This window comes from Neovison vison, chromosome 1, assembly GCF_020171115.1.
Source record: "Neovison vison isolate M4711 chromosome 1, ASM_NN_V1, whole genome shotgun sequence".
NCBI lineage: Eukaryota > Metazoa > Chordata > Mammalia > Carnivora > Mustelidae > Neogale > Neogale vison.
In genome coordinates, this window is record NC_058091.1 from 205,928,386 (window position 1) to 205,944,114 (window position 15,729).

Consider the following 15,729-nt stretch of genomic DNA (forward strand, 5'->3'; position numbering starts at 1 on the left):
TTAAAAAATTTATTTATTTATTTGACAGAGAGAGATCACAAGTAGACAGAGAGGCAGGCAGAGAAGGGAGAAGCAGGCTCCCTGCTGAGCAGAGAGCCCGATGTGGGGCTCCATCCCAGGACCCTGAGATCATGACCTGAGCTGAAGCCAGGGGCTTAACCCACTGGGCCATCCAGGCGCCCCCCACCCCCTTTTCTTTTTAAAAAATATTTTATTTATTTATTTGAGAGAAAGAGTAAGAGAGAGTACGAGAGAGGGGTGAGGGGCAGAGGGAGATGCAGGCTCCCTGCTCAGCAGGGAGCCTGATGTGGGGCTTGATCCTGAGACTCTAGGATCATGACCTGAGCTGAAGACAGATGCCTAACTGAGTGAGCCACCCAGACACCCCGACATCTTTTACTCCTGTGTTCTTTAGAGCTCTTTTTCTCCTTCCTCACCAATCCTCTATTTCCCAATTCCCTGTTAAAGTTAGTAATTCCTTATATTAAACTTTTCTTGTTCAAATTATTGTACAGTTTCTTTCTTCTGGTTAGGCTCTCCTCATGGAAATAATCAATGACAAACAGTTATGTATACTGTACATCTTTAGTGAGACCAAAGATTCTTCAGTGTATGTTTTTGAAGAGATATCTGTGTATAAGATATGCGTACAATACCTAGGGAGTAGAGAGAAGACTGGGAGTCCACCAAGATAGCATTTATAATAGAATTTCCTCATAATAACTCCGTTTACTGTGACACTGAAACATAGCTAATAGGGCACTGGAAAGCACTTAATTAGTGGAGGTAACTCACCTAGACAATGAAATTAATGCAAATAACCACAACAAGATAGTTTTAAATGTATCAACATGTCAAGGTTCTTGTCAATTTTATTTTCATATTGAAATAAATAAATTTAATGCATGAATATGTAGGAGAAATAGTCATTCCTAGGCAATTTTATATCCCTGTTGTGAGTAAGTGATGCATGAGTCCACTGAAGACTTAGAAGGTTTAAAATAGAATAGATGTCAACTTGAAAAGTACTTAACTTCACTTCAGATATCTCCTCTCCAAAAATGCCTATTAAGTTGGGAGTCACTGGAATCCTAAGTAGAAGAAAGTAAATGCTAATCAAGGGAGTGACTTCATCATCTATGCATTCCTAGCAGCTAACACACCTAGGTCCTCCTGCATTTTGGGCACTCAATAAAAATGTGTCAAATGGATGAGTGGATTTAGCTAGATGCGGCTGGGATTTTACTTTTCTCTTTGTAAAGTACAATATTAAAGGATTTTAATACACGAAGAAGAGATTATAACTTTATGAGTCTATTATAGGAACTAATCTTTGCTCATAAAATACAACCTTAATAGTAGAGAGTCATGTTAGGTAGTAGCTGTTTTCACTTTCTGGCAATATAAAGAGAGTGGGAAAGATAGAAGCTTTGTTTTTAAAACACTGAGAAATGTTTAAATATTTTATAATACTGGAAAATCAGTATTCTTATTGCAAGCCACATCTCAATTTGCTATCATTAGGTCAAATTTTTACTACAGATTTCTTTAACCTATTCTTTCTATATAAACAGTTGCATTAACGTGGATACTAGGGAAATTCTTGTCTTCTAAGAAGTCAGTATGGGGATAAGAAGAAATACCACAAGCTATAAACACCACATTCTTCAACAATCCCTGTTCCATACCACTCCATTTCTGGCCTCTAGGACAAAGTAAGATAACTAAGTCTCAATTTCCCCATTTGCAGAAGACAATAACAATATGCTTTGTCTTATGACATTTTGAGGATCCAAGAAGATAGTATACGTATGTTGTTTTGAGGATCCAAGAAGACAGTGTAAGTAAACATGTTTTAAAAATTGCTAAGTAATAAAAAGTATAATTTTATAATTAGACCATGTTATAAGACATGATTAAAAGCATGCTTCCACAAAGTTAGTACAGGTATATTGATTAGTATTTGCATGGGCCTATCTGGCAGTAGTGGGTGCTATGGAGGTGTGCTGACATTATTATGTAGTAGACAAAAGTACAATATTTGAAACCAAACCAGCCCAGCATGGGTAAGATCCATAATCTGTCCTTCAGTAAGTGAAATACTTTGGGCAAGGTATTTAATTTCACTATTCTCATTTTTCTCATCCTTAAAATGGGACGACAATGCTTAGTTTATAGAGTCATGAAATAAAAATGAGCAAGTACTTATCACACAGTATATGAGACATAGTAAGTCCCCTATTAATGATACCTCATTATATAATGAATCAGTTACTTTGCCCACAGATGACAAATTGGACTAATTGTATACTCCAAAATTGAAATTTTTGTACATGTGTTTTAAGCACCTCTCCGTTTTTCTGAAATCTTTGGATGCAGTTCAGATCAGAATTTGTGTAAGACGATAAAATCATGCAGAACAGATGCATTTGGAACTTTGTTGAATTGACTTGGTTATTAGTTCTTTAATTTTTATATGCATAACAATTACTTGGGGTGCTTATAATAGATGCAGAATATCAGATTTTAGTTCCAGAGATTTGATTTTGGGAATGTGTTGTGTGTCCTGGCGATTAATGCCTAAAATCATGATTCTGATATGGGTGATGCTACTAAGAGCTATTGCTCTCAGTATGACATGTTTGGGAGAACAATGCTCATTATATATGATTACTTTTCATTGTGTGTATATTCCAGGATAATCTATGATTTCTACTTTCTCTTCTAAAAGGTTTTCCCTTTGTTATATTGAGAAAAAAATTTTGGAACTACATGATATGGTACATTTGAAATAGCTGCATTATGAAAAGTAATTACAAATATAATATAAAATTGAGATAGAATTTAAAGACTTAAAGAAATCCATCTATGAAAATATATATTTGCTTTATAAATATTTTTGTGCATTTTGAATTGCTCTATTTTGTGATGTTGATTTATTTTCCAATTGCATTTCAGTCAGTTTTTAGAGGGTAGTCTAAAAAAACAGAAAACAGAAAAAGAGTTAGTTTTCTATGCTTTCCATAGATAATATAAAATCCCTGAGGATATTTCTAGTGGTTGTCTTATTTGTTCAAACTTTGAGTGCTTTATATAAGATATTCTGGAAATTTAGAGATTTGGCAACAATCATACTAATTTTATTGATTTGTGTGTGGTTCATATTGTCTGTTTTAATATTTATGTTAATTAAATATTTTTTCAAATGGTCTTAATAAAAAAAAGTAAATTATTTATTTAAACATATCTGTATAAACACAACCTCATACTCACACTTAGAAGACTTTAGAATTAAGCCAAAGGATTTGTTGAACAATTGAGATTACTATTTTTAATTTACTATTATTGCACTAATAATAATGATGATAATTTTGATAGTTAACATTAGCTGAACACTAGTTATTTGTCACTTATACTTCATTATAATTTGTGAAATAAATGTTATTGTCATTCTATTTTATGAATGAGGAAACTGATGTTCAGAGTAGGATGCCCAAGATTACACAGGTTGTAACTGGTAGCATTGGAATTTGAGCTAGTTTATCTGATTCTGGAATTTGAAAATTTAAGTAATACACTAATAATTTGCTTTAAGAAAAAATAATTCTAAATGTGAAAAAGAATGGTTTCACAAATTTTCAATGATGAAATAAAGCATTTTCCTTTCATTTGGAAAGAAGTGGAAAATAAAAACATGCACTTGGTTTCTTTAAAAATCTAAATTAGTTTTCTTAGTAAATTCACACATGCATTCCAAATAAATGCATATTTTATTTGTACACTGACTGACTACTGCTAGGCTAGAAATTTACAAAAGATATCAATAGACACAAGCAAATAAGAGGAGATTCTTTTTTTTTAATTAACGTATTTTAGAGAGCGAGAGCAAGCACAAATCGGGGAGGGGCAAATGGAGAGGGAGAGAGAGAATCTCAAGCAGACTCTCACTAAGCACAGAGCCTGCTGCCAAGATCATGACCCGAGCTGAAACTAAGAGTCAGATACTAGCCTACTGAGCCACACAGGCATCCCAAGGGGAGAGCCTTTCAAGTAACATCTACAAGAAGATGGCTTCCACCTAGAGCAGAGAACACAGCAGCATCATTGCAACAGAAAGCTTTGCTTTCTTAATCCATGTACCTGCTCCAGAGGTCACACACAACAGTGGCTGGGTCTGCTGACTTGCCACAATTATGGGCAAGACTTAAAGCAACTGTAGAAATGGTTTTAAGGTAAGCTCATATTCACTCTGAGGATATACATATTTTGTCAACATATGTATCTATCATAATCGTAAGCTTCAGAATAAGTAGGGACTTTTCACAGCATATTCCTGTGTGAATACCTTGAATAGGACAGAATTAGTCTTTACTTTCCTTTACTAAGAAGCAGGGCCTTACTGAAATTCTATTTTCATGCACCTAAAATTATCTAAACATTCAGTAAGATGAATGTGAAAATTAGTTTATTCAGACATTGACTATTTAGAAATGGTTTGAATTTTATTAAACTCTGAACAAAATTAAAATCAGTTTTGTTAGTTTATAAAGACAATTTGAGAACACAAAAAAAGTGATGTTATTAAAGTTATGTTATATTGTGTTTTCCTGAGTATATCACTGTTATGTCTAAATTTTAGGAAAAGAGCTCAGGCAGAACAAAAAATTAAACTGTTTTTATATTGAGGATAACTCTATTTATATATTTTTTGAATAAATGAATGAAGGAATGAAGGTATACTGACAGGAAGGAATGATAAAGGAAGAAGAAAGAGACAGAGGGAGGAAGGGAAAGAGTAAGCAAGATAAGATCAGAAGGTAAGGATCATAGCCTGGATATAAAAAAGAGTAGAGTCAGAAGGGAGTTTATATATGAGTAAATGGCAAGACTAAGAAACTGGCCTTGATGAAATAAAAGTAACAGCATTTAAATGTAAGAAATGATGAAGAACTTGCTTCCATAAAGGTGATGTTGAATTATAATATATCCAAGAAGAAATACTTTAGGGTAATAACTACACCCTAGGTGTTGCAGTGGAAGGGTGGAGTAAATGTAACTGAAGGTTTTTTTCTTCTTTTTTTAATAAAAAGAAATAACATAAAATCATGGGCTAATGTTTTGGTGGGTTATCAATTACATTGAGAATTTACCAAAAATGACAAAGAAACTCTAGGTAAATGAAAAAACGGAGAGTCAAGTGTCAAAGTTATTGGTCCACTAAAGAGACCAAATGCCCTCATCCTTCTTGTATTGGAAATAGTATACATTAGGGAAAATGAAATTATTTAAATACTTGTATTAAATGCGTTTTTTAAAAAGTCAATTATTTTTTGAGCTGTACTTATATTCCAGGTATTGTGTTAAAATACACTTTTAATAGTTGCTCAATTATACTAAATCAGATTTCTATATAGCCTTAAGCCCCTTCCTCATTTATTCCTCCACTGAGATATTTCCTTCAGTGTAATGGTAAAATATCGTCCTTCAGTAACCTTGGACTTTAATATATCACCTACATAACGACAGAAGCAATTACATAGTGTAAAAAGCTTGAGTTGCTTCATAACACACTTCCTAATTTCCTGTTTTGTTAATAGTATTAATGCTAAAGCAGGAAGACACTCAATTTAAAATGAAATTTATGGAACATGTGAATGATGTCTTTATATTAAATGTTATCTTTATATTAAATTGTTATCTGTCAACAAATAAATTGACAAATTACATTAGCCATTATAATAAAATCAATCTCATTTTTGGGACTGGTAATATTCATTACAATTTGACAATAAATACTCAACTGGAAATAAAAGTCACAAATTTTGCTTATTTTACATTAGAAAGTAGATATTCTCAAAAAGCTCTCTTTGAAGTTTGATCAACAAAATATATGTGATTACTATCTCAAACTACTTCAAATAAATTGATAATTGAAGTAATATTCCTAACTGTGGTAATATTCTTTAATGTAAGGCAATATTTAAATTTATTCTAGTATGAATATATAAATGCAAGTTTCCATCCTTAAGTGATGAAAACTGTGCTATGATGAGACAATCTATTTGCTTTATATACTGAAAGAATTTTGACTTTTCCATTACTATTACAAAACAGAAGAAAACACAAATAGGATTGTTGCTGAGAAAAATTTCAAGATAATTTTTCTGCTCCTCTTTTTCTACATAGACACAGAATAGTGAGTAAAAATTATGGTTTCTGTCTCTTAATATGAACTGAATAAGAAAGATTCACTATTAATACAGGATAGTAGGATGAATTTCCAGAAAATCAGTCCATTCATTTATTCATTCTCTCATGCAGTAGGTATTTACTGAGCCTGACTTTATGAAACTCTCAGACTCTGTGGAATGAGACAAACAAAAGAGAAGCAATTTCTCCCCCCACTGGATTTCTGGCAAGAATTGGAATGTATTCAACTGAGATTAAGTTAAATATAAAGATACAAGCAAAGAGAAAAAGCTTTAAGAAAACAGAACTTTAATACAGGAAAAAAAAGATACATAGCTACATTTAGTATGATAAAAAATACTAAAAATAAAATACAATAGAAATGTCCTTGAAAAGAAAAAAATATATATATACATCTATAATAAAACAGCAACTAGATATTACTTTTATGTAAATTACTGAATATTTATAATCTAACCTTAAAGTAAACTAAAATGACAAATTTATTTTGGAAAATAAATTAGGTTAGAGAAACATTAAAAAAATCTGCCTTTTGCAAGACTACCAAATGCAAATCTCCTGATTGCTTTGTACTATATTCATCATGAATATGAATGTATAGAACAACTGAAATATAACATCAAAATAAAATATAGTTAAAGTATATTTATCAAACGAGGCCCTAGATAATTTCCTAAAGATATCTTTGTGGAAGATATTTTAATCAGCCATGAAACTAAATGGTGTTCCAATTTGCAATGGAATTTGAATACCTTAATGATATTTTCTATTAAGATATAATTTTAAATATTATCATTACTTTTCAATGCTGTATTAAACATCTGGCAAATTTCCAATAGCAGTATTTTTGGATTTGAATGGAATAGTTTAATGGCTTTTTCTTTCTAGTCAAATTAGCAAGCAGGAAAATTGCTGATAATGTTACTGTGGTGATTGATACTGATCATGAAGATAACTGAATGAATTAGCAGGTGATGGTCTAAATTTCCAGCAGGAATTTCTATGGGTTCTCAACATCTCCAAATCTATACAGGAAGTTGAGACAAGAAGTCAGTACTTCTGGGATGTCTTACTGCCTTCCTGCTATCTTCTGATGTCTTACTGAAACTAGACCTGAAACAGGGAGATTCATCTGAAATTCTTTCAAGGAAAGATCTTCCTTTAGATTCTGTAAATGTTCAGAAAGACTCGATTAGATTAGTCATTGAAAATCTTCATAGAAAGGAGTTGAAAGAGAAAGAGTCACATCTAGACATGGATCATAGTCTAAACATCCAATCAGAAAAAGACATTCAAGAAGTAAAGAATATAAAGGAAATAGACTTGTCTTTGTCAGAACATCTTTTTGCTCTCATACTCTGAGGATTTTGAAGTCTCTTCTTTTAAGAAAGACATTTCAGCTGAATTGTACAAAGATGACTTCCAGGTGTCATCTTTATTGTCACTCGGGAGAGACTCAGTGTTGCAAAGACAAATCACAGCCAACCAGAAACTCTACAAGTAGAGCCATTAGCTTTGGCAGTGATGATGAAATCAGTGAGTGCCTCAGTGAGAAAAGCCTTTCTGTTCATAGGAGTGTCCACTTGGAGGGGCTGTTTGAACTCAAGTACCCTACTGAACTTATGAAAAGTAAGGAGCTCAGTGATGTAGAGCATGAACAGGGAATTACAGAATTCCATTCCTTGGTTTCAGTTTCTGTGGTAGAAGAGTTACATGATTTCCATATTGGTGATAGGGTGTTGACTGGCAATGTTCAGCCAGAAACTCTTCCATTCAAAGGTGTGACTAGTTTTGCTAAAGGATTTTGGGCTGGAGTGTAGTTGGATAAAGCTGAAGGAAATAAAAATGGAACATATGACGGCATTGTATACTCTGTGTGCAAAGAGAAGCATGGTATTTTTGCTCTTCCTCAGAAAGTATCTCACATTCCAGAAAACTCTGAGGACTATGTACACATAAATGAAGATGAAGAGTCTTACTGAGATGGACAGTATCAATTCCATAATCAAGAACAAAAAGATATAGTGGATTCAAAGTCTGACAAAGAAAAGGATGCAGTTGAATATTTTTATGAGAACTCTCTAGTATGCATGATATAGAAGCCTCACTTGATAGAAGCCTTAAAATAGAAACAGACAACATTCAGGACATTTCTGGGGTACTTGAAAACCATGTTTACCAGCAGTCTTTGGTGGATTCACTGATCTGTTCCAAGGAAAACAAAGACCTTGTTTCTGCTGCCATAGAAAGTGTTTCCATTGCTGTAGAAGGCAATATTTTAGATAATAACTTTTCTGAAGAGTTAAGAAGAAATAGCAGCTTTCAGAAATGGAAGAGAACCTATATCCCAAGGTGTCAGAAAAGCTTTCTACTCTGCTTCTGGATCTTTTAATGAGAGAAAAGAACCAGCTGGAAGCTCAGTTGAGGTCATCACAAAGTGAGGGGAAAAAGTCAAAGCAACAGCTAGAACAAGTCAACTTACTGACAAACACTTTACTAATAGTCTTTGTGAAGGACATGGTCAATCAACTACAAGAAATCAAAAAAGCTAGGAATGGAAAAATCCAACTTAGCAATCAGGAGCTTGTTGATGATGATCAAAAAAAAGTACCACCCCAAGTCCTATCCCCAAATCTTGAGGAACATTCATCAAGTGTTCCAGTTTGCTTCTTAAGGTTTGAATTGGAAGATGAAAAAGAAGAGATTTCTTCACCAGATATATACCCCAGACCTGAGAGGTCAGTATTTGGCACCAGTAGGCAGGAAGAACTTGTGAAGAGACTTGTTGAACTTGAGATCAGCCGGGGGTTCCTGAGTGTGTAAGGAGATGATCAGGAAGAGCTCCTCAGAAGCCATGTGAAACACTATTGGCAGTCTCACATACTATAGAGGAAGTAGAAATTCTTGCCCATAATGCAGCAGAAGAACTTTGGAAATGGAAAGAATTAGGTCATGATCTTCATAGCATTAGCATTCTTATTACAAAACTGGTTGGCTGTGCTAGTAAGGGTCTAGATTTAGAAAGCATTAATGACAGGGTCTACAAACAAGTGGTTTTTGACTTAACAAAAGATATTTTTTAGGAAATATTTGCAGAGTGTCCCAACTTAAATCAACCTGTCTGGATGAAGCCATGTAGAATCAACTCCAGTTATTTCCAACGAGTGAAAAACCCAAATAACCTTGATGAAATCAAGAACTTCATAGCCACAGAAGTACTCAAGTTGTTTAGTCTTAAAAAGGAGCCAAACCACAAAACAGATTGGCAGAAAATGATGAAATCTGGAAGAAAGAAAAGAGATCGGGTGGATCATATCCTGGTCCAGGAGCTCCATGAAGAGGAGGCATAGTGGGTGCACTATGATGAGGATGAATTGTGTGTGAAGATACAGCTAGCTGACAGGATCTTTGAGACCTTGATCAGAGACACTATTGACGTTCTGAATCAGATCACTGAGAAACAGGAGAATACTAATTGTGTGACATCTTGCAAATAAACTGAACATTGAGAGCTTAAAAAAAGAAAAAAAGGCATTCATGTGATGATAGGTTATAAAGAGGGGGAAATGGAAGAAAAAACATCAGAATATTGGAAAACACTTCTTGGTGTTTTCTGAGTCTTGCAAGAAAGAATAGAGATAGAAATAGAAGGTACTAATTCTGTCCTAAAAGTTGCTTTCTACTTCTGACTTGCAATCAAAATTGACTGAGTTCCACAACCTGTAGTTTCCAGGGTTAAAAAGACTAAATTGTAAGGGTTATTATGATGGTTTTGAAGCTACAACTCTAACAGGAAGTAATTCAGTGACATGCTTTTGCCACGTACTTTCCTTTGAGTGTTTTCCACTAAATAAGTGTAGGAGTCTACAACAAAATTGCTTTAAGACAGCAGCAGGCAAAGCCAAATTGCTTTAAAACCTTTAAACTAAAGGCCAGGGTATGAACAGCGTTGTAGAGGCCAGTGGAAAAAGAATAGAGACTTTAAGACTTCAAACTCAAAGATTTTTATCTAGACAAGATCCTTGACTGTGACTGCATATAATTTACCAGAAAGATACAATTCTTTCCCGTTGAAGGTTATAAATCCTCATTCTGACAAACTCGGGTTTTACCTAATCAAACAGATGTGGACAGAAGTGATATATGTCATTATAGGGCAGAGTCAGTGTATGGTTCTTTTCCCTCTATTTCAACAAATACAATGCTATAAAGAGAGCTTGAGTCCTGGAATGAAGTCAGTGTGGGCTATGACCATCTATCAATAGATTTGTGATTGAAAATATATAAACATTTGTTACTGTCAAATCTGACATTTTGGGATTCTTTATTACCACAACATATCAATCTGATTTTACATAAAGTCTTATTACCTTGGGAAGCTAAGAGAATGTTCAAAAGATAGTAATTGGCCTGTTATCTCAATTATTACACATGGGTCCTCATTATGGAAATAAAAGACAGCAAGCATAATGAGAGATATGAAAGGCTGGGAGTGGGGAAAATTTGATCAAAGGCACAAGGGGGAATGATTCCCATAACTTTTGAAAACTGGGATAAGTACTGAGGAAATTAACTAGAATCCACAAAAGTATTGGTAGTATTCTGAGGTTAATTCTACGTGTCAACTTGGCTAGGCTATAGTGCCAAACATCAGTCTAGAATTTGCTCTGTAGTGACTTTTTTAGATATTATCAATATTTTAGATATGATTAATATTTTTAGATGTGATTAATATAATTAATATGAATATTAGATCTAGTAGTCTTTGAATAGAATAGATTACCTTTCATAATTTGAGTGGGCCTCATGCATTCAGTTGACAGCCTTAAGAGAAACGGTGTCCATACCCCTACTGGACTATGGTATTTGGAGTATAATTTTTTCTACAAAGCAGATGAAATAAAAATAATGGTCTTGGGTTACCACAACTGTCAGTGAAAATACATAGTAAATGGGAAAAGATCAATTCTAAAGGATAAAAATAGGGCAGATACTATAATTAAAAAAATTAAACTACTTTTTGGAACAGTTTTAGGTTCAAAGAGAAATTGAGCAGAATGTACACAGAGTTCCTGTATACCCTGTCTCTATCACATGCATAGCCTCCCCATTATCAACATCTTCCAACAGAGCACTACATTTGTTATAACTGATGAGCCTACATAGACACATCATTGTCATTCAGAGCACATAGTTCATTTATTTATTTATTTATTTAAAGATTTTATTTATTTATTTGACAGACAGAGATCACAAGTAGGCAGAGAGGCTGGCAGAGAGAGAGGGGAAAGCAGGCTCCCCTCACCGGAGCAGAGAGCCCAATGCGGGACTTGATCCCAGGACCCTGAGATCATGACCTGAGCTGAAGGTAGAGGCCCAACCCACTGAGCCACCCAGGCGCCCCTCAGAGCACATAGTTTAATTGGGTTCGCTCTTGGTATTATATATTCTGTGGGTTTGAACAAATGTATATTGACATGTATCCACCTGAATATGATCATACCAGAGTACTTTCACTGCCCTAAAATTCTCTGGGTTCTGCCTATTCACTGCCCCCAATACCGTTGCTCCATTTCCCTAAATAGAAGTACTGATCTTTTTATTGTTTCCATAGTTTTGCCTTTTCCAGGCTGAGAAGGCTTTCACATCACTATGAAGTTTGATCAGAGTGAAGGTCAGAGGGAAAGAATGTTAGATGAAAGCATCATGGATGGCTTTGTAGTAAATGGAAAGTTTGGCAAGACCAATGTAGAGTCCTTAAACTAAAGTCAGACAAAAACAAGGCTCATGTTTCCCAGGAATAGTCTGTCTTAGCACCATGGGAAGGAGTGTAGCCTCAGTGAAAACACAAAGATGAATTTCAAAGAGCAGCATTTAAAGTTTGTGCTCAATGATGCTACCTGTAATAGGAGGTCTGGAAGTAAAAATCAAGGTAGACAGAAACCATTACCTATTCTGCTTGGTGGATTAAAATCAGATTAACAGCTTTATATTATTCTTCACCCTTTGAATCATTTTCCTTTTTAAAAAAATTATTTCTTTTAAATAATCCATGTAGTGATTAAACAATGGCCTTTCCTTCAAATCTACACTTTTAAACTCTTTTATTTTTTTTTCCAAATTTTCTTTCCTTTCCTTTTCTTATTTTCCTTTTTTTTTTTTTTTTTTTTTTTTTTTTTGTAAGAACAAGTTTTCCTAAGAATGGATTGGCAGACAGGTTTTTGATGGTGGTCACTTAGTCCTCCAGAAGGCCACTGAAGTCTGAGCAGAAGCAAGTTTTTCCTAGTTCCTGTGAGAACCAGATACTAACAATGACATATTCATCTGAATTCACTTCTGCACAAGTATTGTTTCCTGACCATTTCACCACACTATCTATTCTCATCTCCAGAATTCAGTAATCTTGGGCAGTAAAGGTTAATCCTAACAAAAAGAATATAACTTGACTCTTTTCTGAATACATTAGACTTTTTTTTTTTTTTACTAGAAGGCTATGAATAATCTTAAACCTTCTTATATGTACAACATAAAATAATTTGAAAGCATATCAATCACAGAATCTATATAAAGAAGGATTATTGATATGATCTTTTTTTCCCCTCTCTCTCCTATCTGTAGAGTTTTCCATTAAATTGGATTTTATAGGATGTAAATGCCATGACGTATAAGCTATAAAGGTTAGGTCTGATTACGACTCAGTCAAAGAGGCTTACTTTTAATATTTTGGTCAATAATACATAAGGTTCTATAGTTTAGTTGATAGGCCCTTTACTGCTGATAGAAATCCTCATATGTATTATGTGCACACTGATCTAATAAAAAACATAACTTGAAATTCACTGAGTCAATTGTTTTTAAATTAACTAATTTGGGGATGCCTGGGTGGCTCAGTTGGTTAAGCCACTGCCTTCAGCTCAGATCATGATCCCAGGGTCTTGGGATAAAGTCCCACACTAGGCTCCTTGCTCAGCAGGGAGCCTGCTTCTCTCTCTGCTTCTACCTGCCACTCTGCCTGCTTGTGCTCTCTCTCTGACAAATACATAAATAAACAAAATCTTAAAAAAAAAATTAACTAATGCTATGGACTAAATGAGTCCCCCAAAATTCATACACTGAAACCCCAACCCCTAATATGATGATATTTGGGAGTGGGGTATTTAGAAGGTAATTAGGGTTAGACGAGGTCCTGAGAATAGGGCCCTCATGATGGGATTAATGCCCTTATCAAAAGAGGTGAAGACACAGCTCTGTATGCCTGCACCAAGCAAAAATCATATGAGGACATAACCAGGAAGACAGTTTTCAGCAATACCTTGACCATGGTGGCACCCTGATCTTGATCTTCTAGCCTCTAGAAGAACCATGTGAAATAAATGTTGTTTAAGCCATTCAGTCTATGGTAATTTGTTACAGTAGCTCATACTGAGATGACTGGTTAAATTCAAATGTAGCATCCTTAATACAAACTTAAACATCCAACATAGAATCTAATTTGATCTTTAATCTCTTCTTCCCTACCTGGCCATCCTTCCTCAGTGAAGCGAATGAGAGTGCTTTGAGGAAAATAACAACTATTTTATATATTGTAGATCTAACTGGATCTTCATGGGTAGCTTCTGGTCTCACTTAGGCCACACTTCAAAGCAAAACTCAAGATTTCATCACATTCCAAAATGAGTTCATGGAAGTTTTAACAGTTTTTGTGTCTATTTGGAGAAGGAAAATTATTTTGCCTGCCATATCACATAACCCCACCTTCCATCTAAACATCTTGATTTTTTCCCTAAATTCTACTTTTCTTCCAGATGCATCGCTGGCCTTGTCTTCTGGGGTCAAACCTCTTAATCTTCTCAACAATTCCAAATGACTAAATAAAAACCATTTAGTGAGGTGAACCTATTTTTCTCATGAAATAATTCAGGATCTGCTTATTAAAATTAACAAAAACTTCCAGAAGTAGGAATGCTAAATTTATCACATAAATATGTAAGATGCCTAGTTAAATTTGTACTTCAGATAAATAATAAAAAATTGTAATATTGGGATATATATCTAACTGAGCCTCCTATATTTTATCTGGCAACCCCACCTAGAGATCTGACTCCCATATCCAAAACACTTTATCTAATGAAAATTAAGTGTTTTAGATTGGAATCTTAGCTCTTACATGTGTAAACTGTATGATAAACTAATCTCAATAACCACATCTATAAGATGGGGATTCGGACAAGATTTATTCAGGAAGTTGTTCTCAGTAATAATGGAGATAATGCAAGTAAAACACTTTGCATGGTACTTGATATATCATAAGAGTTCAATATACTTTAGCTATTATTATATAAGGTAAGGGTAACATTAGACAGTTTGTTCATTTAATACCAGATATTGGAAATGGCCCAAATGAGCTATTATTTACTTATTTTTTTGTCAAAGTATTCCCTTTAATCTAGGTTTGGAGCATATTTCAAGAGTTACTGGGAGTCCAGTGACATTTTTTTAAATTCTGTTAAGCATACTAATAATTTTTTTCACTGTGTCACTACCTGACACCACAGCAGGGCCACAACTTTATTAAGTAGGGGGTAGGAATATGGGCTGGACAATATAGGCTGGATTACTACAAAAGTAGTAATGCATTCATGTAGTAAGAATTATGAATAACTGACATGAAAGAAATGAGAAATTAAATGCTGTCCCATGAAGTTATGCTTATTTAACTTATTTTAAAATATTAAGCCAATGAGCTAATGTTAAAATATACAGGGTTTCAACATTTGAAAGAGTCTTCTTCTGAGCATTTGCTCAATATTTTTTTCAGAAACAGTTGTATAGAACCATTATATTAATGATTGTTATAGCTAAAATTTTTACAGCATTTTTTTAAGATTTTTTATTTATTTATTTGTCAGAGAGAGAAGGAGAGAGAGCGAGCACAGGCAGACAGAGAGGCAGGCAGAGACAGAGCAAGGAGCCCGATGTGGGACTCGATCCCAGGACGCCGGGATCATGACCTGAGCCGAAGGCAGCTGCTTAACCAACTGAGCCACCCAGGCGTCCCTTTACAGCATTTTTTATGTGCTTATTGATTTACATGGATTGTCTTATTTAGTCTTAACAACAGACTTATAAGGAAGGAAGTCACAATTATCTTCCCCATTTTCACAAGAGTAGGAAAGTAAGACTCGGAGGTTAATTAATTCAGAGAAGGAAATCTAAATGGAAGGCATTTGGTGCAGCCATGAACCCATGCATTTCTAGCTTTTATCTGCTAGAGTTTCCAGTTTCCTCTATCTTTATCTCGAATGGGATTTTAGATCATCCCACAAAATTTTGTTTAACCTATAATAGACAAAGAGAAACTTTAACTGACTTAACTTCATTCATTTTTTCTAAGAACTAACTTTTGGAGGCACCTGGATGTCTGCGTTATTAAGCGTCTGCCTTTGGCTCATGATCCCAGAATCCTGGGAGTGAGCCCCGCATCAGGCTCCCTGCGTAGTGGGAAGCCTGCTTCTCCAT

General features: G+C 34.4%; 1 pseudogene; it reads left to right on the forward strand.

Moving 5' to 3' along the window:
- The first annotated feature begins 2,062 nt into the window (after positions 1-2,062).
- Positions 2,063-9,707, forward strand: LOC122919152 (annotated as a pseudogene).
- The last annotated feature ends 6,022 nt before the right edge of the window (positions 9,708-15,729 follow it).